This window comes from Haliotis rubra, unplaced genomic scaffold, assembly GCF_003918875.1.
Source record: "Haliotis rubra isolate DU_JTF1 unplaced genomic scaffold, ASM391887v1 Scf671, whole genome shotgun sequence".
Lineage (NCBI taxonomy): Eukaryota > Metazoa > Mollusca > Gastropoda > Lepetellida > Haliotidae > Haliotis > Haliotis rubra.
This window is the reverse complement of record NW_025767381.1, coordinates 238,571-263,388: the sequence shown is the minus strand read 5'-3', so window position 1 is coordinate 263,388 and position 24,818 is coordinate 238,571. Positions and strand designations below refer to the sequence as shown.

Genomic DNA, 24,818 nt, shown 5'->3' with positions numbered 1-24,818 from the left:
AGTGGAGAAAATTATCTGAGTGGGTCACTGAAAGTTGGTGACGACACCTAGTGTGACCTCTAAACAATCAGTCCTTTACCAGACAATCCAGTGCTTGACCAAACAGTCCTTGGCCAGACAATCCAGTCCTTGACCAGACAATCAGTCCTTGAACAGACAATCCAGTCCTTGACCAGACAATCAGTCCTTAACCAGACAATCCAGTCCTTGGCCAGACAATCAGTCCTTGACCAGACAAACAGTCCTTGACCAGACAATCCAGTGACATCGTCATGTTGTTCCTCTGATTTGGTTGAAAATAAAAACGATGTAATTTCGAAATAAGTCTGCTGTGGAAAAGTGCAGAGATTCAGCTGCTCACAAAGAGAAAAACTTTTCCAAAATATGTTTCTTTGGCAAGACAGTGGGGTGCAGTTTTAATGTCTCCGCCATAACATTTCTTTGGTTGTTGACTGGGTAATTGAGTAATGCTTTTGTGCTTCAATATCTTTGGAGGCAGTGGTGTAGTGTAGCCATTCACTCATCATGTCGAATACCCGGGTTCAATTCCAGACATGAGTACATTGTGTGAAGCTATTTCTAGTGTCCTTGCCATGATATTGGTTGAATATTGCTAACAGTAGCGTAAAACTGTAAAATGGAATGATATCAAAATTTGTTAATATTCTGGAGCAGAGCTGATCTCCAGCACCCTGATGCTTGTCCCCGTATGGATGGATCTCGAGCAACCAATGCTTGTCTTGTTTGGGGTATCTGAGAGCAGAGCAGACCTCCTGTATCCAATGTTTGTCCTTTATCTGTGCAATACCAAGTCAGAATAGACCTCCTGTATTCAATGTTTGTCCTTTATCTGTGCAATGCCAAGTCAGAATAGACCTCCTGTATTCAATGTTTGTCCTTTATCTGTGCAATACCAAGTCAGAATAGACCTCCTGTATTCAATGTTTGTCCTTTATCTGTGCAATGCCAAGTCAGAATAGACCTCCTGTATTCAATGTTTGTACTTTATCTGTGCAATGCCAAGTCAGAATAGACCTCCTGTATCCAATGTTTGTCCTAAATCTGTGCAATGCCAAGTCAGAACAGACCTCCTTTATCCAATGTTTGTCCTAAATCTGTGCAATGCCAAGTCAGAACAGACCTCATTTGTCCAATGTTTGTCCTAAATCTGTGCAATACCAAGTCAGAATAGACCTCCTGTATCCAATGTTTGTCCTAAATCTGTGCAATGCCAAGTCAGAACAGACCTCATTTGTCCAATGTTTGTCCTAAATCTGTGCAATGCCAAGACAGAATAGACCTCCTTTATCCAATGTTTGTCCTAAATCTGTGCAATGTCAAGTCAGAACAGACCTCCTTTATCCAATGTTTGTCCTAAATCTGTGCAATGCCAAGTCAGAACAGACCTATATCCAATGTCTGTCACATAGTTGTGATAAATTTACAAATTGAGCTTCAAAAGTAGCAAAACATTGTTATGTAGGGAATGTGCGCTCACTGACTATACTGTTTGCATGACAACATCTCTGAGCAACAATTTGCATTTTCCCATCATCTGGACTCTCAGGATATCCCTACCAAAAGTTGAGCTGCATATGAAAATGAACATTTGGAGTGTGAACTTTGAAGCCTGATGATGATTGACAGTTGATGTTGTAGTCACCATTGTGTGATATTGGCGTGATGCCACTATTGACGGTCCCATGTTCCCTGGAAGCGATTGTCAGCTGTATCAGACAAGATGTAAGCAGTGGAATCTTTTATCTTGTTTTCTGGGATAGTATCAATTTCCGTAATCTGGCTGATGAAAGACGTACAGGATTGGTTCTTTCAGTCACTTACGTTTCCCATCAGTTGATTATAATGTCGTTGTCTGAGATTGTCATGCAATTGTGTGCATCATCAATAATGGACTGACAGGAAGATAGCATCAACGTGTGCACTTGCTTGGACCCCCACTGTGAGTTTGGGTAAATATATTTGCTGTTTCATGTCACAGTCAGCTATTCCAGAGAATGTACAAAGCTTTGATTGATAGAAAGAGCAACACCTCAAATTGCAGGGGTATAATGACTGGTGAGTGAGTGAGTTTAGTTTTACGCCGCACTTAGCAATATTCCAGCTATATGGCTGTAGTCTGTTATGACGACTTGTAGTCAGCATTGTATTCATCTCCTTATGAAAGTTTGATGCTTCTTCCGATAGTGAGTGAGTGAGTGTGGTTTTACGCCACTTTTAACAATATCACGATGGATGACACCAGAAATTGGCATCACACATACCCATGTGGGGAACCGAACCTGAGTCTTTGTCACGACGAGCGAACACTTTAATCGCCAGGCAACCCAACCCGCCTCTTGCGATAAGTACTGATTCCATTCTACAAAATGCATCTGAATGCAATGACTATTATTAGCCTGTGTTAGTCTATCATTGACTTAAGAGGGGCAGTGGGTAGCCAAGTGGTTAAAGGGTTTACTTGTCATGACAAAAAAAACAGGATTTGATTCCCTACAAGGGTACAGTGTGTGAAGTCGATTTCTGGTGTCTTCCACTGTGATACTGCTGAAATATTGCTGAAATCAGTCTAAAAGCTTACTTAGTCACTAGGATTAATAGCCTTGGAAAATGACCCTGATGGCCCTGGTCCGCAAAGCAAACTTAGGGCTGGGATGATGATAAGTCCCATCTTTAAGCTAGTCCTATGATAGTTGTAGTACAGAGATCAGTTTGTGCAGTTAGGTGTAGGGACTTAACCCGTACATTCATATTTTGTAAAAAGAAATCCTGTGTACAGTCAGCTGATTTGGTGTGACTAGTGGACTGTGGACCCAAGAAGATCCGGGTTAGAATTGGTCCTTGGCAACCCATGCTTGTTGTAAGAGAAGACAAGGATCGGGTGGTCAGGCTCACTTAGTTGGTCGACACATTTCAATTGCATATATTGATGTCCATGCTGTTGGTCACTGGATTGTCAGACTGCAGGAATATTGTTGAGTGTGGCGTTAAACACCATACAAACAGACAAGGAGTTGTGGAGGAGTGAGTGAGTGAGTTTAGTTTTACGCCGCATTCAGCAATATTCCAGCTATATGGCGGTCTGTAAATAATCAAGTCTGGACCAGACAATCCAGTGATCAACAGCATGAGCATCGATCTGCGCAATTGGGAACCGATGACATGTGTCAACCAAGTCAGCGAGCCTGACCACCCGATCCCGTTAGTCGCCTCTGACGACAAGCATAGTCGCCTTTTGTGGCAAGCTGAAGACCAATTCTACCCCAGATCTTCACGGGCCCGTTGTGGAGGATGCCTTGTGGATCAACCATTGTCATGCGAAAGGCCTCGGTTCAATTCCCTGTGTGTGGTATAATGTGTAGGACCATTGCTGGTGAGGGCTGTTTCTTGTATACCTGCCATGATATTGCTGGAATATTCGTTAAATCAATATCACTCACAAGCTCACTGTTGTTGGATTAGCTGCATGTTGAAGGGAATTAGAGTAAGTGAGTAAGCATGGCTTTACGTCAGCTTTTAGCAATATTCCAGCAATATCACAGCGGGGGACACCAGAAATGGGCTTCACACATTGTACCCATGTGGGGAATCGAACCCAAGTCTACAGCATGATGAGCTAACACTTTAACCACTAGGCTACCTCACTGCCCGAATTGGAATGTAATCAGGCACAATTAACCTATTTGTATTATCTTGGTTTGAGACAGAAACCAACCAATCAACAGGACAATTGAGTGATTTGAATACAACAAATAATCATAGACATGGCGCCAACATAATAACATAATTATGATAATTGAGCTTATTTTCGCACAGAAGCATTACAGTTTGTCTTAATATCATATCTCTATTTGAATTATCTTTATGTTTTAATGCTAACAGTTGTAGTACAAGTAGTACACGCATTCAACATGGAGGAATACTGTCCAGTCTGTTCCTATCTTTTGTTCATCTTCAGATGGCTCCTGTTGTCTGGTTGCCATCTAATATACTGTTGACATTTGTGCTTAGGACGATAATTGGAACAAATATTAATGAAAGGTTGGTTATGGACAATCCATGAAAAAACAGTGATAGCCTGGCAAATAAGTGACTTTTGTCTGATATAATCAGTAATAACAATATCAGGTGAGACAAATAAAGTGTGGATTACCAGAATTAAACATAGCTTGTAGGTGTGTTATTTCATGTAATCATTTACCCAGTACTATATTTGTCATGGAATGTTGGAATTCCAGGCTAGAAGTAGTCCTTAGTTTGCCTCTGCTTGTCTCCATATGGTGGAGTACCTAGTATATCTTTTACTTGTCTTTCCATGGTGTTTGAAGGGTGGAACAGGTACCTAGTATATCTTTTACTTGTCTTTCCACAGTGTTTGACAGCATAGTACAGGTACCTAGTATATCTTTTACTTGTCTTTCCACAGTGTTTGAAGGGTAGAACAGGTACCTAGTATATCTTTTACTTGTCTTTCCACAGTGTTTGAAGGGTAGAACAGGTACCTAGTATATCTTTTACTTGTCTTTCCACAGTGTTTAAATAGTAGTATAGTTACCGAGCATATCGTTTACTTACTTTCCACGGTGTTCAAAGGTTACCACTCCCCATTCGCTTGACACACCGAAGACCTGGGTTCGATTCCCCTCATGGGTACAATGTCTGAAGCTCATTTCTGGTGTCCCCCGCTGTGATATTGCTGGAATATTACTAAAAGTAGCATAAAACCATGCATACTCACTCTTGAGAAGCTTCTTCAGACAAGAATAAGTTAATAGGGATCCTGCAGATCCTTAGAGGTTTCGTCCAAAATTAGGCTGACACAATCTCCTAGATGACGTATGACAAACATTCTGTGGAAACACGCATCAAACCCAACTCACTCTCTTTGGGGTTTGCTGCTTAATTCTCCCCCAACTGAATTCTTGTTCATCAAGATCAGCATACTTTGGAGAAGAAATGACCATTGCCATTTAAGACTTTAACACTGAGAGTTCACTTAGAGATTCCCTGACATAAAGACCAGTAACACCTTCATTTCCCTCACTCTCTTTTTCTGCTTGATCTAAATACAGGTCACCCCTTTCATGAAGGATTATAGGTCACCCCTTTCCCAAATCAACCCACTCCCACTGCAATTATCAGTTACCAAAGCATTCTGCCTTGTGACATGGGAACATTGATTACCATCGGAGGTGGAATTAATCCCACTTCAGATATGACTGTTCTGCTGATATTGATACTGTACATTGATTGAATACTTCAGTCGCTTGGCTTGTAATGCCATTAGCCATTTTATGGCCACCTGTTAGAGCCCCCGAAAAGTGCCCTTGTAGTCCCATGTCTATGTAATCTAGATGATGGTCAGGCTCCGAGGAACTGAGGACCACTGCGAATATTCCTGGTCATAATTACCATCCATTGTAAAGGGAATTGGTGTATTCTGCTATCTGATTGTTTGAAACCAGTGTTAAATGGGATTTGATCCTCGTATTATTTATTCATTTCACATTTGATATTCGAGTTTTTTCTCGGTCCCGGATTCGAAAAAAATATGACTCAGATTTGTGACACTGATACCTGTTTGGTCAAAATGTGTCAGAAAGAATTTGATCCTGATGGGATTTCCACATTCGGCTAGAAAATTGGTTAGAGTTGTCATGGATACATGTCATCCATATTTTCATTATGCAATCACATTCAAGAGTGACAATATGTCTGTCTCTAAACTGTGAGATTTTAGGACAGGAGAAAGAGAGAGATTGCTAAGCAAAATAACGGATAACTTTTGTCTCTTACAATGTAATATAAGCATTATGTTTAAAAGATTTTTTGGTGGTGTTGATTTTTTATTACCCTGACATTTTGATATTCAAAGCCTTCTGTCCTAAATGAAACTTCCAGGCATTAGATGCTCTGCAGCACTCCCAAATCCAATAACTCATCATGGGAGATGCTAATGTGTGGTGTAAAGCTAGTAACAGAGAGGCAGGGCATGCTCACCCTTTTCAGGAATGCCTGGTGTCTGATTTTCAGCTTTTTGTTCATATTAGTATAATGACTTTTCCCTTTTATGCCCAATGGAATCTGTTTGGGCTTGCAGTCAGGACCGTTATATCTATGGCTTTGTTGTTTTAAATTTGCAAATGTTTAGGCATGTCACATTTTAAAAATGGTCTTCACACATCTAGGTCAAATTTTGACCTACCACTGGAAACCAGTACTGTGTTCTTGCCACGTGCTCTGATCATTTTGTGGTCAGGTGTGGAGTTGATTGGATGGATCTTGGGTCAGGTTTGGAGGTGATTGGATGGGTCTGGGGTATGGTTTGGAGGTGATTAGATGGATCTGGGGTAAGGTTTGGATGTGATTGGATGGATATAGGGTCAGGTTTGGAGGGATTGGATGGGTCTTGGGTTAGGTTTGGAGGCGATTGGATGGATCTAGTGGTCAGGATTGGAGGTGATTGGATGGATCTGGGGTCAGGTGTGGAGGTGATTGGATGGATCTGGGGTCAGGTTTGGAGGTGATTGGATGGATATAGGGTCAGGTGTGGAGGTGATTGGATGGGTCTGGGGTTAGGTTTGGAGGCGATTGGATGGATCTGGGGTCAGGTGTGGAGGTGATTGGATGGATCTGGGGTCAGGTTTGGATGTGATTGGATGGATCTAGGGTCAGGTTTGGAGTTGATTGGATGGATCTAGGGTCAGGTTTGGAGTTGATTGGATTGATCTAGGGTCAGGTTTGGAGGTGATTGGATGGATCTAGGGTCAGGTGTGGAGGTGATTGGATGGATCTGGGGTCAGGTGTGGAGGTGATTGGATGGGTCTGGGGTTAGGTTTGGAGGCGATTGGATGGATCTGGGGTGAGGTTTGGAGGTGATTGGATGGATCTGGGGTCAGGTGTGGAGGTGATTGGATGGATCTGGGGTGAGGTTTGGAGGTGATTAGATGAATTTGGTGATGATATGTGTTAACCAAGTCAGCGAGCCTGAGCACCTAAACCAGTTAGTGCCTTCCCACAACAAGCATGGTTTGCTGAAGACCAATTCTAACCCAGATCTTCGTGGGTAGTTTTTTCTGCTTATTTGTTTATTCCTTTTTAAGACAATGGTTTGAATATTGGGCCCAAGGTGTTGATGTATGTGAGTCTGGCTGGAAAACAATACATGACTGATGTTTGTCAATGGGATTTGGTCGTAGTCTCTACTCATCACTATGGTGGTTTAACGGATGATTTAACAAATTACACAGCTCACACACTCTGCCACATTGTGGGAGTTAATTTTTTATTTCCAGTGTAAAAATAACATTAAATTGCCTTCAGACGTCACTATCTTCAGTAAATTATACAGAAGAAGATTTTTTTTTTTTTTTTTTGAAATCTCATATCCTGTTTCGACAAACCCCTGAGGATTTAATGGTAATGTAAGCGATTCTATTTTCTCTTTATTAGGGCCTGAAGCTGTTACAGTGTTTTCCTCAGTAGCAGTTATTCCTTTTAACTTGGACATTTCCTCACTTCAAGCACAAGGGGGAAACTTTGTAGATACTTCCTAGTTGATTGAGCTGTCTTGTTGTCATTTAATGTGCACATGTATGATTAATGCGGTATTTTCTCAGTTTTCATGGCTAGGATTATATCTGTTATTAATGTGGACAGTATCAGGGTGTGAAATGAGATTAATAATGCAGAGCCATCTAGTGACTATTTATCAATAACACACACCATAACATTCTGGAAACAAGATCATTTTGTACCAAACTATTGAAGATGCACCTCTGTAGCCTAGTTAAATTTAGGGGCGGTGGGGTAGCCTAGTGGTTAAAGCTTTCCCTCGCCATGCTGAAGACCCAGGTTCAATTCCCCTCATGGATACAATGTGTGAAGCCCATTTCTGGTATCCCCGCTGTGATTTTGCTGGAATATGGCTAGTGGTGTAAAACTAAAGTCACTCACTAGTTGTAATTAAAGGGGTGTTCAGCTGAGAGCTTGTCAACAGTTCCCAGCTGGATTTATTTCAACTGCAGCTTTGTCTTTCGTGTCTTGAACTTGATGGGATGGTGGGATAGTTTAGTGGTCAAAGTGTTCCTCCCCTCTCTACCTAAAGGACCTGATCCAGATGTATACACCAGGACGATATCTCCGATCTCAGAATATGTACAATCTCTCGGTTACCTCGACATCCACTAAACTTGCTGATCGTGCCTTCTCCAAAGTTGCCCCTACCTTGTGGAACAATCTACCATTTGAACTCAAAACAGCAAGCTCTCACAAATCCTTCCAGAACTGTCTAAAAACTTTCCTGTTTAATCAAGCATATGATATGTAAATTATCTACCCTGTTCAGCACCATTGAGCAGCTCAAAGTTGGAAAATAGGCTCTATACAAATTAATTATTATTATTATTATTAAAGTTTCCCCCTTTCATGGGGATGGCTTGTGTTTGATTCCCACTTATACACAGTGTGTGATTTCTGGTGTCTGCTGTGCTATTGCGGGAATATTGCTAAAAATGGCGTAAACCAAATTCACTCACTCTTGCACGTGATAATCAGCTATGACACGCACCTAGACAGCCTAGACCAATGTCAAGAAAGCATTCCAGAAAGTCGGACCAGGGTGCCATTGTACAACATCGTAAGTCTATGTAAATATATGGGAGCTACAGTATCCTGTGATAGCTTTGTACAACCATACCCTGTTCTGTAAAACACACTTTCATATAAAGCGAGGAAAAAATCAAAACATGCACACTTTCAGATCACAACTGCATCTCCTTCCCTCCTTTTCATTCATTCATTCATTCATTCATTCATTCATTCATTCATTCATTCATTCATTCATTCATTTAAGACTAGCGACTGGTGTAAGGCGACTAACAGGATGGAAGCCAGGCTCACTGACTTGGTTGCCACATGTCATCGTATGCCATTTTTGTATTGATCGATGCTCATGCTGTTGATCACTGGATTGTCTTGTCTAGACGCCTCTACCGTATAGCTGGAATATTGCTAAGTGTGGCCTTAAGTAACAAACAATCCAACATTAAGACCAGCACCACTTCAGGCTTTCCGCTACCTGAAGCTAACACCCCATCGTATAACAGTCATAGAAATACAGCTCACTCAGAGTGAGTGAGTGAGTGAGTTTAGTTTTGGACCAGACAATCCAGTGATCAACAGCATGAGCATCGATCTGCATAATTGGGAACCGATGACATGTGTCAACCAAGTCAGCGAGCCTGACCACCCGATCCCGTTAGTCGCCTCTTGCGACAAGCATAGTCGCCTTTTGTGGCAAGCATGGGTTGCCGAAGTCCTATTCTACCCCAGATCGAGCACACTCAGAAACTTCATAGAGTTCATAGAGTTGTTTCTGATGCAGCCTCCCCACGTGGGTACAATATGTGAAGCCCATTTCTGGTGTCCCGATCCGTGATATTGCTGGAATATTGCTAAAAGTGGCGTAAAACCCAACTCACTCACTCACTCTGATGCAGCCAAGACTATAAAGAGTGGGAGGTAACAGACTAACACCATTGTTACAGCAGATTAAGGATTGCAAGATGGAGCTGTGTTGTAGTTCAAATGGCATCGGCTCGACTAACTCGTTCAAAGATCAGACTGCAGACAAGCCCCATACAGAGCAACAGATGTTGGACCAAAGTCTGTCAAACTGAAATTGAATGAAATCTGAATTCTGTAAGATTAGTTTTATGTGTAAATGCAAATCTTTAAGAGCTGACTTCAATATTTTTTGCCTTCAAGGAGATATAAACAGATTTACGCTAAGTATGCATAACAGTTATAATGTTTTTAACTCCATAAATGCATAAAAACATATCGAGGTCAATTCTTATATTCTTCCCGCGAACAATAAGACATTCACAGACTACTTGTCTAACCGTAGACCAAAAACTGACAAGAACCTTATGAAAACTTGTGACATCCTTCAAAGCAATGTGCATCACCACCAGTTTTTGGCTGTGACTGAATTTCTTTCAGTCAGTTTATGGAAACATGAACACAAAACATTGCTTGGATAGCCAATAAAATTGCTTGCAATTTATTTATTTAAAAAGGGGTAATACTTCACAGACTTGTTGTTAGATTTGTCTGGTCCTGAAGCATTCCTTTGCTGTTTCCAACATAGATTTTTTCAGAATAAATGCATAACCTGCTTCATTTAATAAAGCCTTGCTGACCCTCACCCACAAGTACCGTAGTGCACACACACACACACACACAGAGAGAGAGAGAGAGAGAGAGAGAGGGGAGGGAGGGAGACTTGTGAGTAAGTCAGTATGGTTTTATGCTGTTTTTAGCAATAATGCAGCAATATCATGGCGGGGGACACCAGAAATGGGCTTCACCTATTCTACCCATGTGGGGAATCTCACCTGGGTCTTCGGCATGATAAGCCAACACTTTAACCACTAGGCTACCCCACCACCCCCAGAGGAGGGCACTAAGCTCCACACAAACACATGGAGTGTTTACTGGGACATGCTTATGTTCCCTATTGTAATTAAGGCTGGTGTGAAACAATGAATAATGGAGCGTAATGACCTTGTCTGATAATCTCATTCCTAATCTGGCCACTAATAGCACAAGAGCCAAGATGAGCAGGCACCATGAGGCGATAAAAGGTTCATCAATCTGAGGAATTCACTCAGCACTCTATTATTCAAATGTTTCTTCTGAAAATATGCTCTGAGAGAGTGGCTTTACACTGCTTTTTAGCAATATTACAACAATATGGGGAACACCAGACATGTCATTCATTCATTGTACTCATGAGGGGAATGGAAGCCTGGTCTTCAGAGTGGCAAGCGAATGCCATACAACTAGGCTACCCACGCCCCTAGTTCAAAAGAACAGTGACAGGGATGGCAATTTTCCGCCGATTTTATTTCCAATTGATCAATTCTGTCTAAATCGTCTAAATCCGTTGAGAAACTCTCAATTCGATGACACAATATTAAGTTTTCAGCTGAAAATAGACTTTCCTCTAGTGATTATGGCTTTAAAGGGTATTTAGCAATACAGCAATGGGACACTACATGTTTTCCTGTTGCACCAAGCTATCTTAACTCTACGACAGTTGTAAGCCTATGTGAAGGTATCAGAGATATGATCATCTTAGCGCTAAGATCACTTTGTGGAACACAGACTAGGATGCCATTGTACATAACAATCTTAGTGCTAAGGTGGTCGTAATTCCCATACCTTAACATAGACCTATGACTGGTATAACACTAAGGTTGCTTTGTCCAACAGCACCCGGGGCCTGTTTCAAAAAGCAATCATAGCGCTACAACTGTCATAAGTCTATGTTAAAGTATGGGAGTTACAACCATCTTAGTACTAAGATCACTTTGTGAAATGGGGCCCTGGGCGCTACGACTGTCATAAGTCTATGTTAAAGTATGGGAGTTACGACCATCTTAGTACTAAGATCACTTTGTGAAATGGGGCCCTGGGCCCGTTCCTCAAAGCGATCGTAGAGCTACGACTGTCTTAAGTCTATGTTAAAGTATGGGAGTTACGACCATCTTAGTACTAAGATCACTTTGTGAAATGGGGCCCTGGGCCCGTTCCTCAAAGCGATCGTAGCGCTACGACTGTCATAAGTCTATGTTAAAGTATGAGAGTTACGACCATCTTAGTACTAAGATCACTTTGTGAAATGGGGCCCTGGGCCCGTTCCTCAAAGCGATCGTAGCGCTACAACTGTCATAAGTCTATGATAAAGTCAGGGAGTTACGACCATCTTAGTACTAAGATCACTTTGTGAAATGGGGCCCTGGGTCCCGTTCCTCAAAGCGATCGTAGCTCTACAACTGTCATAAGTCTTTGTTAAAGTATGGGACTTACGATCGTCTTAGGGTTACCATCGCTTTGAAGAATGGGGCCTTGGACTGTAAGTTTTTTTAAGGGCCTTTCTAGCCCCTAATGTTATTTTCATGTGTGCCAGAGAAATGGCACAAGAATATACACAATTACGCATGGACCAAATATCAAAATGAAATAAAATAGTTATGACTGTATGAGTGAAGTAGAGCCGTGTGGAAACATCAAAGCATGTTATTTTATTGGTCGTAATTTTTGTAGACAAGATTTTGTAAGCAGGAACATGGGGATGTATTTGAAAGATTTATTGTCATCAAGAATTTGTGGTATGGGGAGGCCTCTAGATAACTTCAGAATAAATCAAGGGAGCTAAATAAAGAATTTTGTCGTGTTGCTGTTCCTTGGCTATTTTGAGTGGGGTCTGAATGATGATGCATTTAATCTGCGAGAATAATTGCGATATAGTCTTAGTCATTCCAGAGCAATTTTATTCTTTTTGTCCTCAGAAAACCTAAAGGCAGGAGGGAAAAAAAATAAAAATAAAAATCACCAGTCAAAGTAATATTCTTTTTAAATACTAAAGGTATTTTACTTTTGGCAATTTATGAAATGTATATGGGGCAAAAAACAATCTGAAGACATTTTCTTGTACATTTACATTTTTGGCCAATAGAAACATTAACATTTTATTTTTTGAGCTGGGAAATTTCTTTTTTTCTTTTTCATATTCTTGAAAAAATATGGCAGGAAGATCCGTAAAACAAGAAATATAATTGGTCTGGCCTCATAACCGTTGTATCATTAGTCACTAGTTTGGTTGAAATGTATATGTTTTGGGTTTTTTTCACCTTTAGTTGTGGACAGAAATGGTCAAGTTGTCTGTAAACATTCTTCCCTGCCCATATCTTTTCTCTTCCCTCCTTCCTTTCTTTCCTCCCTCCTTCCTCCCCCTTATTTTCACCCCTCCCTTCCTCTTCTTCCGTTGAGGAGGAATTGGTGCCTACCACCCTCTCTCCTTCCTGGACACATTACGGGCGGTGGGGTAGCCCAGTGGTTAAAGTGTTTGGTCGTCATGCAAAGATCCGGGTCCCATTCCCCACATGGGTACAATGTGTGAAGCCCATTTCTGGTGTTCCCTGCCATGATATTGCTGGTATATTTCTAAAAGTGGCATAAAACCCAAGACACTCACTTATCATTCACTCACTCAGTTTCATGGAAATACTTTTCACGCCCTGAAAAGAAATAACTAAAAAAATCACACATTTCAGAAACCAAACAGAATGAATAATGGAAATTGTTTGATAAGGCCAGATATGCATACGCTTACACACGCTTAATTGACACCTGATATAGGAGCAGACTTATTTACTTTAACGACGATTTTTTATTTATTTTTTATTTATCGACGCGATGATGAAAGACGATCTTTTTATACTATTTATTTTTATCGATGCGACGCGATCGATGACGCATGATGCGACGACGACGATGATGATTACTTTAACCATCATTTACCACCCACCACAATCCACGATGACGATGACGACGATGATGATGATTTTTAACGATGACGATGATGATGACTATCGACGATCGATGATGACGACGATGATGACGATCGATGATGACGATGACGACGATTGATGATGACGACGACGATCGACGGCGATGAGTGACGACTCGACGACGATGATGATGACGACGCGATGATGATGACTTAACGATTTTATTGATGAACGACGACCATTTAATCTATTTAACGACACTTTACTTAATTTTATTTTAATTTATCGACGACAATATTAACGATCATTTTACTTTTTTTATGGACGACTTTACTAACTAATTTACTTTTATTTTTACTTTACTTTGCTTTAATCTAATTTACTTTACGACGATTTGAATCTTAATGACTTTTACTTACTTTTTAACGATCTACTCTTTTACTTTCTTTGCGACCACGACCACGACTTTATTTACTTTTTTAACGACGACTTTATTACTTTACTTTTCTTTATCCACGATTTTACTTACTTACTTCTTTAATTCATCGACGATTTTTTTACTTACTTTTTCGACGACGATTTTATTTATTTTTACGACTATCTATTCTTTACTTCTTTCTTTAGACTTAATCGATTTAATTAATCCACGACTTTATTTATTTTAACGACGATGATGATGACGATTGACGATGAACGACGATGACGATTTACGATGACTTTAACGACGATTTTTATTTTTTTAACGACGACGATTTTCTTTATTTACTTTTAACGACGACGATGATGAACGACGATGATGATGACGACGACGACGATTTATTTTATGACGATGATGATGATGAAGATCGACGATTGATGATGATGATGATGACGATTGATGATGATGATGACGATCGATGATGACGACGATGATGATGATCGATCGATGATGATGACGATCGATGACGACGATTGATGATTAATTTATGATGACGACGATGATTTTGATGACGATGATGATGATGATGACGATGATGATGATGACGATGATGATGATGACGATCGATGATGATGATGACGATGATGATGATGATTTATGATAACGACGATGATGACGACGACGATGATGATGACGATTGATGACGACGATGACGATCGATGATGATGATGATGATGATCGATTTATTTTACGACGATGATGATGATGATGACGATCGCGATGATGATGATGATCGATGACTGATGATGACGATCGACGATGACGACGACGATCTGCTTTTACGACGATCGACGATGACGATTTTAATGATTGATTTTAACGATTACGATGACGACGACGATGATGATGATGATCGATGATTTTAGTGACGATCGATGATGATGATGATTGATCGATGATGATGAACGACGACTGATGACGATTTTATGACGACGATTTATGACGATTTAACGATCGACTTTACTTATTTATTTTTAACGATTTTACGATGATGACGACGACGATTTATGATTAATCTCTTTACTTTACGATGATGACGACGATTTTACTTACTTGTTTTAACGACGACGACGATGACGACGATGACGATCGACTTTATTTTTCTTTAATCCACGACGGGTTTCTATTTTAACGACGATTTTTACTTATTTTAACGACGATTTTACTTTACTTTAATCGACGATTTTACTTACTTTAACGACGATTTTATTTCTTTACGATTTTACGATTTAACTCCGGATTCATTTATTTTAACGACGATTTTATTTCATTTACTTCAACGACGCTTCGGATTTTACTTTACTTACTTTAATCTTATCTACTTCTTTTTACTATTAATTCAATTTAACGACGATTTTACTTTATTTTTTTAATCCACGATTTTCTTTCATTTACTTCTTTTTAATTAATTTTACTTTACTCCACGACTTACTTTTCTTTAATTCATCTCTTTACTTCTACTTTACTTACTTGTCTTTAACGACTTCTTTACTTTAACTCGATTTCTTTTACTAACTAATGATTTCTTTTACTTACTTCTTTTCTTAACGACTTAATTTTTACTTTACTATTTTTCTTTTAACTACGACTTCTGATGATGACCAATTTCTTTAACTTATTTTTATTTCATTTCATTTCTTTAATCTGATCGGATTTTATTTTACTTATTTTTTAATCTATATACTTTACGAGATTTATTTTACTTCCACGATTTCTATTTAATTACTTTCTTTTAATCTTTTACGATTCTTTAATTCAATGACTTTTAACTGACTTTACTCTTTACTTACTATTCTTAATGACACTATTTCATATTGTTCTAATCTTCACCTAATTTCATTTCTTTTAATCCATCGACTTATTCTTATTAATTTACTTTAACTACGATTTTACTTCTTTTTACTTTACTCTCTTACTTCTTTCTAACTACCTAATGCTCAACCACCCACTCCCTCACTCACTCTCTCAACCATCCACTCCTCACTATCAATCCACTATCATTCTCCAGCGCGACGTTAAACCCAATTTCACCTCACCTCACCTCACTGTCTCAATCAACCCACTTCTCACTCACACACTCACTCACTCTCTCAACCACACATTTCTCACTCACTCAACCACACACTTTTCACTCACTCACTCTTTCAACCACCCACTTCTCACTCCTCTCTCCTCAACCATCCCCTCACCCACTCCTGACTCACTCTCTCATCCGCCCACTTCTCACTCACTCACTCTCTCAACCACCAACTCCTCACTCACTCACTCTCAAGACCTACTCATTTACTCACTCACCAAAGACCCAATTCTCACCCACTCCCTCACCCATCAACAACCAGAAGCTCTTTCATATTAAGCCTGGTGCAAGGCACAGCCTTGGTGAGATTTTCTGCTCAAATCCAAACACAATAGAGATTGTAGCAGAATACAAACAAGATCAAAGTTTTCACGTAGCATGAAGTCAATTAGGTATATCAGTGAGTGAAAAGATTTCATCGGAGACAAAGGACTTTTCACGAGGCATTGTCTGATAGCATGCACACGCCACCCACGGCAATCTCCAAGCACTTGATCATCTGCTTTGTCATTACAAGTACGTAGGCTGATCCTCCGAGGTTTGATGGCGTCAACTAACTGAATTTAACGTATCAGTCTTTGATGATACTCCTTAATTTTCAGATGATTTCTCGTTAGATGATCCAAACCCATAGTTCCAGCTAAATTAGATTTGGATGTGAATTAATCATCAATCACTAGAGACGTAATTTTTATGAGGCTCTATATCTGTGTTAGGAGTGGATGTGTGATTCTGTGCATTTTCTGGCCTATGTTTTCATGATTCAATCTGGGGTGGTGGGGCAGCCTAGTGGTTAAAGCTTTCGCTTGTCACGCCAAAGGCCCGGGTTCGATTCCCCACATGGGTACAATGTGTGAAGCCAATTTCTGGTGTCCCCCCGCCGTGATATTGCTGGAATATTGCTAAAAGCGGCATAAAAACAAACTCACTCACTCACTAATGATTCAATCCAATCTGAAACCAGAGTCTTGTAAAATTCTGTTTGGTTTTGTAAGCTTGTTGAGTAAGGTCCAATTTTAACATTTAATATTTATAGAAAATGATGCTGACAGCTAAGTTTGGGCAAATAGACTGAATTCTTTTGGCACAGATTTTTGTATTAACTCTTTCAACACCAGTAAACCAGATGCATTTACTGCCATGACACCGAGTTCCCAGAGACTCTAAGGTCACAGATGAAGCCTATGTTTATGAAGGAAATTATAAGCTTGTAAAACGTTATTGCTACTACATCTCAAACACCATTTAAAAGATCTAATCCCACTGTTGATAAATATGAAGTTTATTTTTATCATGTTATTCAAATAATACAACTACAACTTAAATAGATTTATTTTTGTAATGAAAATGCAAGTTTACATTTATAATGTCCAGATAAACCACGAAAGAAGCAAAAACTATGGTGATTTCTTTCCATTTGAGACATGTCATAACATGCCCGTGCCTTTTTCGTTTATATTTTCATTTTTACGTAAGCAAAAAATTATTATAAAAAGATTTCTTAAATAATATGTATGGTCAGCCTATTTCCCGATATCAGTGGCTTTCCGCTCGGTAACATGACACAACAACGGAAAATACCTCCGTTTTCGAAGCTTCGTATGAATAACATGGGAGGCAAATCGTTTGATGTCGGGTATTTTGTTCGAAAGCTCTGAACATCAACAACATCACTGTACCCTTGCCGAGAGTATTTTCACAGTTGTAAGAAGCGATTTTACTGGATAAAGATTGGTTTCTGATGACACTTTTCAGCTATAAGGGTCGTGATTGGTCAAAATCAGACACGTGACCTAAGGCAGCCAATTATATTATGGCAATGGATTACCGTCCTTGTAAACGAAAACTTTTAGATTTAGACAAAAGTTTTGGGTAAAATAATGCTATTTTGAACATATTAAGCAAGAAATCGCTACCTATACGTAAATTATGGAACTTATTGGACGTATCGTGCTAGGTTATGACCTGTGACAAAAATGCTTCATGCATATATTTTCGCATTAAACATCGTGTCCGAGCATGAAGATTGAGGTGGCGAAAGCCGAGATGTCACTTGTCAGTGACTTGACTTACATTACATGATTGCACAAAAAGATGGAAATAGTAATTTTATATGCACGTTTGACATCTGTTATGAATGCTGTTGTTGAGTTTATTCATGAGTTTATTCAATTTATTTAATGATTTCCTCGAAACATCGTTACTTTGCTCTTTGAAATGTTATTGTGGACCCGCTGCCGAAGCATGTGTCCGAGAATTGTTTTTTCAATAACATTGCAAAAAGAAGTTTATAATTCTAATACTGTCGATAATATATGGTCGTTTGAAATTTAATAAGTGTTTTCAGACATTGTGAAAAGTGATAGATTTGATAAAAGAATCATATGTTAGTTAGGTTCCTAAAATTATATATAATTTTGATGCGACTAGTGCCTGGCTGGTTTTCCAGCCTACGGTGTTGAATGGGTTAACAAGGATTATATATGTGAAAAGGAACATCCGACCTGTAAAGATCCGGGTTAGAATTGATCTTCAGTAACCATGTTTGTCGTAAGAGGCGACTAACGGGATCGGGTGGTTAGGCTCACTGACTTAATAGACACATGTCATCGTATCCCAGTTGCGTAGATCGATGCTCATGATGTTGATCACTGGATTATCTGGTCCAGACTCAGTTATTTACAGACCGCCGCCATATAGCTGGAATATTGCTGAGTATGATGTTTCACAATAAACAAATGACAGCCAAAGTCTAGCTGGTCGACTCAATTTAAAAAAAACAACATTTCACAGACTTTCATATTACAGAAGGCTTTTTATATATGAACAGGAATATCCCTATTTGGCCATAAAAAAACATGGTTCATTTGCCTCCCAACAGCTGCAGTGTGAAAGAAATAATGAAAGAAATAATTTCTCTGAGTGGAGACTTCGGTAATTGATTATTTTCGTGTTTTGAACAGGGAATCACAATTATTTTTCTGAGGATGTAAATCGATGACAGTTGGGTTGGGAGTTTGATCAAATATTTGACAGGACAGAGATCCACCACGATGTCAGTTGTCTCAATTACCTCGGCGGGAGGTTATGACATGCAAGCATGTATAGTCACTTGACAATAACAGAACACTACACAGCTCAAAGCCGGGAACTCTCACAACCGTCTGTGCTCTGTGTGGCTTCTATCTTTTTTCACTTAGTGTACCACAAATGGTTATTTGGACTGTTCATTTTCAAAGAAAAAGTAACATTTGCGGTGGTTGAAAAGGCCTGTCTATCATATGGTGTAGACAGTTCAAGGCACTCTGAAATCATTCAATCTTTTCTTTGCAAGAAAGGATGTGTCTGTTTTATTACTGAAAGAAAGAGAGCGAAACGAAAGCTCCACACAGATGAAAGATGCAGAGATTGTCAAGCGAGTCGGCTGATTGTGTGTATAACCCTACTCAGTTCCTAAAATACACAAATCACATTGTGAAACTCACATTAAACTGTGTCATAAAACGAAATCGGAGATAGAGTTGTTGTTTAACAGTATTTATCTCAGGAACGGTCTCTGGACGTTTCTTTTGAAGCTGAGTAACCTGAGTTCGTCTATGAGTGTGGGGTCAGCCATGGTAAGCCCGGGAATCTTGGCTTCACCATTCAGTGGGATGGCACTATAATGATTTAAGATCAATTTGCATTCCTGCGCATAAACTTCAAGTGCAGTGGTCCTCTCCAGGCTTGCTCATAAACCCCAAGACCATACCATAAACCAGCACTTAATGCATGAACCCACATCCCGATGTTGTCATATGTAGCCAAAGAGCACATTTCAGATAAGGCCTCTTAAAAAATGTCCCGTTTCATGTTCTTGAAGAGGGATTTTACTAAAAGTTTGGTGCACATTTTCAGCCAAAGAAGTTGTTATTAGATTCCAACTAGGTTTAGACAAGAGGGCCACTTCTGAGAAGCCCTTTGAAAATATCCTGTTTCAATGTTATCAAATGGGGATTGTGCTTAAAGTGCTGTGCACCTTTTCAGTCAAGGACGTTGTGAGTAGATCCTAATTGTTTTCAGGAAGGTGTAGACAGGGCAGACTGACAGTTAGTCTCGGAAATAATATTATCATGTATAATGATTCCCAACAATAAAATCCAGATGGAGCCCAGAATGATACCTAGAACTGATGCTATCTAAACTTGCCCAAATCATTCTAGACTTCAGTTGGACTCCTATTTAATTCATTCTCGGGGGTCTGGAAGACATACTTTGGATAGGGGTCGTTGTTATTTGTTCCTAGATGTTTGTGGCAAGGTTTAGACAGTGGCCTCATGTTCCTCGATGGAGAATTTTGCCCAAATGCTGATTTACAGCCAAAGACGTTGTAATTAGATTGCAGGGTTTCTTTGCAAGCGCACAGTTATAAAAAAATATCTTGATTCATGTTTCGATAAAGGGACATAGGTAAAAAGTTGGTGCCCATTATATAATGTTGTAATTATATAGCAGTTGTTTTAAGACAGATATAGGCTCAGGTTATCCTTCTGATAAGCTCTCGGGGCGGTGGGGTAGCCTAGTGGTTAAAGCATTGGCTCGTCACGCCGAAGACCCGGGTTCGAATCCCCACATGGGTACAATGTGTGAATACCATTTCTGGTGTCCCCTGCCGTGATGTTACTGGAATATTGCTATAAGCGGCGTAAAACCAAAACTCAGTCAGTCAGTCTGATAAGCTCTCATCAAACATATTCTGTTTGATGTCCTGAAAGAGGGACAAGGGGAACCAAAAATAGGTCCACTTGGGGTCAGTATACTGTGTCTGAGTCAAGTATTGATGTTACACTGGGTGATTGTATCTCAGTAGGATAACACATGCATGTCAGTATGTGACTTTAAATTGATCTCACCTCACCTCACCTCACCTCAACTCACCTCAACTCAACTCAACTCAACTCAACTCAACTCAACTCAACTCAACTCAACTCAACTCAACTCAACTCAACTCATCTCAACTCACATCACTCACCCTCACCCCACCTCACCTCACCCCACCCCACCTCAATTCACATCACTTCACTTCACATCACATCACATCACATCACCTCACCCCACCCCAAGTCTTCACCCCACCTCAACTCACATCACATCACATCACTCACCCCACACCACCCCAAGTCCTCACCCCACCTCAACTCACATCACTCACCCCACCCCACCTCAAGTCCTCACCCCACCTCAACTCACATCACTCACCCCACCCCACCCCACCCCACCTCAAGTCCTCACCCCACCTCAACTCACATCACTCACCCCACCCTACCCCACCTCAAGTCCTCACCCCACCTCAACTCACATCACTCACCCCACCCCACCCACCTCAAGTCCTCACCCCACCTCAACTCACATCACATCACTCACCCCACCCCACCCCACCTCAAATCCTCACCCCACCTCAACTCACATCACTCACCCCACCCCACCTCAAGGTCACCAGTATGCTGTAACAGTCAAATGTTACATTGATGGTTACCAGTATGCTGTAACAGTCAAATGTTACAAGAAAGGTCACCAGTATGCTGTAACAGTCAAACGTTACAGGAAAGGTCACCAGTGTACTGCAACAGTCAAATGTTAGAATGATGGTCACCAGTATGCTGTAACAGTCAAACGTTACAAGAAAGGTCACCAGTATACTGTAACAGTCAATCATTACATTGATGGTTACCAGTATATTGTAACAGTCAAATGTTACAAGAAAGGTCACCACTGTACTGTAAGAATCAAACGTTACTATGATGGTCACCAGTATGCTGTAACAGTCAAACATTACATTGATGGTCACCAGTATACTGTAACAGTCAAATGTTACAAGAAAGGTCACCACTGTACTGTAAGAATCAAACGTTACAATGATGGTCACCAGTATGCTGTAACAGTCAAACATTACATTGATGGTCACCAGTATACTGTAACAGTCAAATGTTACAAGAAAGGTCACCACTATACTGTAACAGTCAAATGTTACAAGAAAGGTCACCACTGAACTGTAACAGTCAAACGTTACAATAATGGTCACCAGTATGCTGTAACAGTCAAATGTTACAAGAAAGGTCACCACTGTACTGTAACGGTCAAATGTTACAAGAAAATGACACTAATGAAGACCAAAATACAAAACAAATACCAATGAACATTACACAAATTAGAGCCATGTGTACTCAAAAAGGACTGTGCAAATAAGTGATAGAGTCAGTTTAGTTTGATGCCGCTCTTAGCAATATTCCATCAATATCACGGAGATGACTCCAGAAATGGGCTTCACATATTGTACCCATCTGAGGAATCGGACCCGAGTGTTCAGCGTGTCATGAGCGAACACTATAACTACTTGGCCCCTACGAAAATTAAAGGCCATGATATGCAAAATCACACTGCTGGCAGGGCGGTGGGGTAGCCTAGTTAAAGTGTTCGTTTATTCCGCTGTGTAAAAAATATACACATGCAACATGCAATACAACACCAAGGTGCACAATGTATACTACTCACACTTTGCTAAGGATCACAAAAAATTCCCAACTTTACTTAAACATAGATTTATAATTTGAAATTGTATCCATTTAAAACTAGATAAATAATAATATGGTAACCCCTCTTTAGGCAAACAGCCACTTTAATCTAACCTTATGCACTTGATACATGAGTAACCATAAAAATGGGTTTCATGGCAACCATTTTGCAAACCATGGCACAGGTTATTGACACGTACACAACCTGTCAATAACAGGTATGGGATCCACAAGATGCAGTGATGTACTGAAACCTAGGATCCATGCTTACAATAAGCTATTTAAACCAAATGTGACCCAACATCATAGTTTTCTGTTGAATCAATGATTTGATCTTTAGTAAAGTGATTAGCATATTACTTCAATGGCTGTCGACATAGTTACAGATATAATAAAATATTTAAATCACAAGTTGAACAGAATATCCGTCCAACTACAATTAACCAGAATATTTGGGAAAGCCTAAGTTGTATCAAGTTCACTTTTATAAGCCTTCACTAAGACTGCCCAGTGTGCAGCAAAGCAACCATGTCCAACTTGGCAGGGTGTTTCTTTGGCAGGCATAGGTGCCTTGTTTACTTACAGAATGCTTGATGTCTTATCAATGAAGTGGGCGATTAAATCAACTGTCAAGCCATTATGATGTTTGAAGAAACCTCCGTTCAGCAGAGGTCGGCTCAGTGCTCCAACCCTGCATGGAGCCGCGAGATGTTCTTGCCACTTTCTGGGATTACTAGGTTTAACGCCTGATTGTGTTTCATAATTAAACATACTCACATCAAAGCAAAAACGTTTCCTGATTTCAACAAAGTATTGAGCACTGCTGATTGGTGTATTAACAAATGGAAATTCGACCCCTCAAAAATGCAGAATCTGAAATTTAAGTTAATGCGCACGTTCTGGAACACGAATGTGGTGAAGTTCTTTTGTTCCTCTGACTTGGATTATAGAAATGTCCTTGGCTGTTGTGTCACATTGTGCTTCTGAAGTTTTCAAGCTGGTTTAGATTTTATATTAGCTGCACTATTTCCACAAACTGACTGTCATTACATATTGATGAAGCAAAGGAAACATAAAATCCATGTGCACAATTACATCAAGAAAACGAGAAATGTTTCTGTACATGTCTGGTTTCACTTACAGAAAACAGGATATTTGATATTTGAAGTTTTTAGTTAAATTTGTTGAGTTATTTTGCTGTGTGGCCAGTATTTTAGATCTGTCTGTGATAATTACTTTGATATCATCCCTTAGGCCACACCAATGTTATTTCTTGTTTTACGGATTTGCCTGTCATATTTTTTAAAGAATAAGAAAAAAATAAATAATTGATTTTCCCCGCTCAAAAAAGTAAAATTCTAATGTTTTTATTGGCCAAAAATGTAAACTTACAAGGAAAATGTGTTTTAGATTGTTTCTTTCCCCCATATACACTTCATAAGTTGCCATAAGTAAAACACTTTGAGCATTCAGAAGGAATATTACTTTGACTGGTGATTTTACTTTATTTATTTTTTCCTACCTGCCTTTAGGTTTTCTGAGGACAAAAATCCATAAAACTAGAAATAAAATTGGTCTGGCCTTATTAATACATTTATGTAACCCTAAAAATCCTAGATATTATCAAACTGGATTTGTTAATTCCTGACAACTTCAACATAACTTGAATACTGTTTAAAAACCTAACTCTCACTATTTGTCTTTGGAAATCAATGCACAGCTTGTTTGTCAGATTATAGTCACAAGTGTGAGTCAACACATAGTGTTGTTACACATTACAACAACGTTACAACAATGTATATATTTACATGTCTACATGAATACTGCTCTTTATAGAGCAGTGGTAGCATAATGTGTGAGTTGAATGTTAAACACATGCTGTTTTCTGGCATCTCACTGATCTGGCCCCGATTTCTCGAAACAAACTTAAGTTTTTACTCAAATATCAAACTGAGTTTGACAATTTGAAACAGCTGAATTCTTAACTCAACTGCATTTTATAAATAAAAAAGCCCAAACAACTTAAGTAATCCATCCACCAAACTCAAATTGTCTACTATGTTTGAGTTTAATATCGATTTCAGTTCATTCTGCGAAATGCGTTTTCTCAAATTTGAGTAGAAACTTTAACTTAAGTCAAAACTCAGACGTAAGTTTGTTTCGAGAAATCGGGGCCTGACCCCAGTCAAGCATAAGCATTTGAAGATGATGAGTGCATGTATTCTTAGGAACACAGTGCTCAGACCCCTTTCAAGCATAAGTATTTGAAGACTGGTTTGTGAGTGAATAGGTGTAGTTTTAGCAACACTGAGTATCACTTTTAGCAATATTCC

General features: G+C 39.6%; 1 protein-coding gene and 1 long non-coding RNA gene across 2 annotated transcripts in view; both read left to right on the top strand.

The window, feature by feature from the left end:
• The window catches only part of LOC124257762 (leucine-rich repeat and coiled-coil domain-containing protein 1-like), a 358,457-nt gene that overhangs the window by 188,113 nt on the left and 145,526 nt on the right, over positions 1 to 24,818 (top strand). The window lies entirely within an intron of this gene.
• On the top strand, positions 8,219 to 20,329 carry LOC124257757. The gene is made up of 3 exons (XR_006893361.1): positions 8,219 to 8,432; positions 16,930 to 16,932; positions 20,319 to 20,329. It is a non-coding gene; the product is annotated as an uncharacterized LOC124257757 (long non-coding RNA).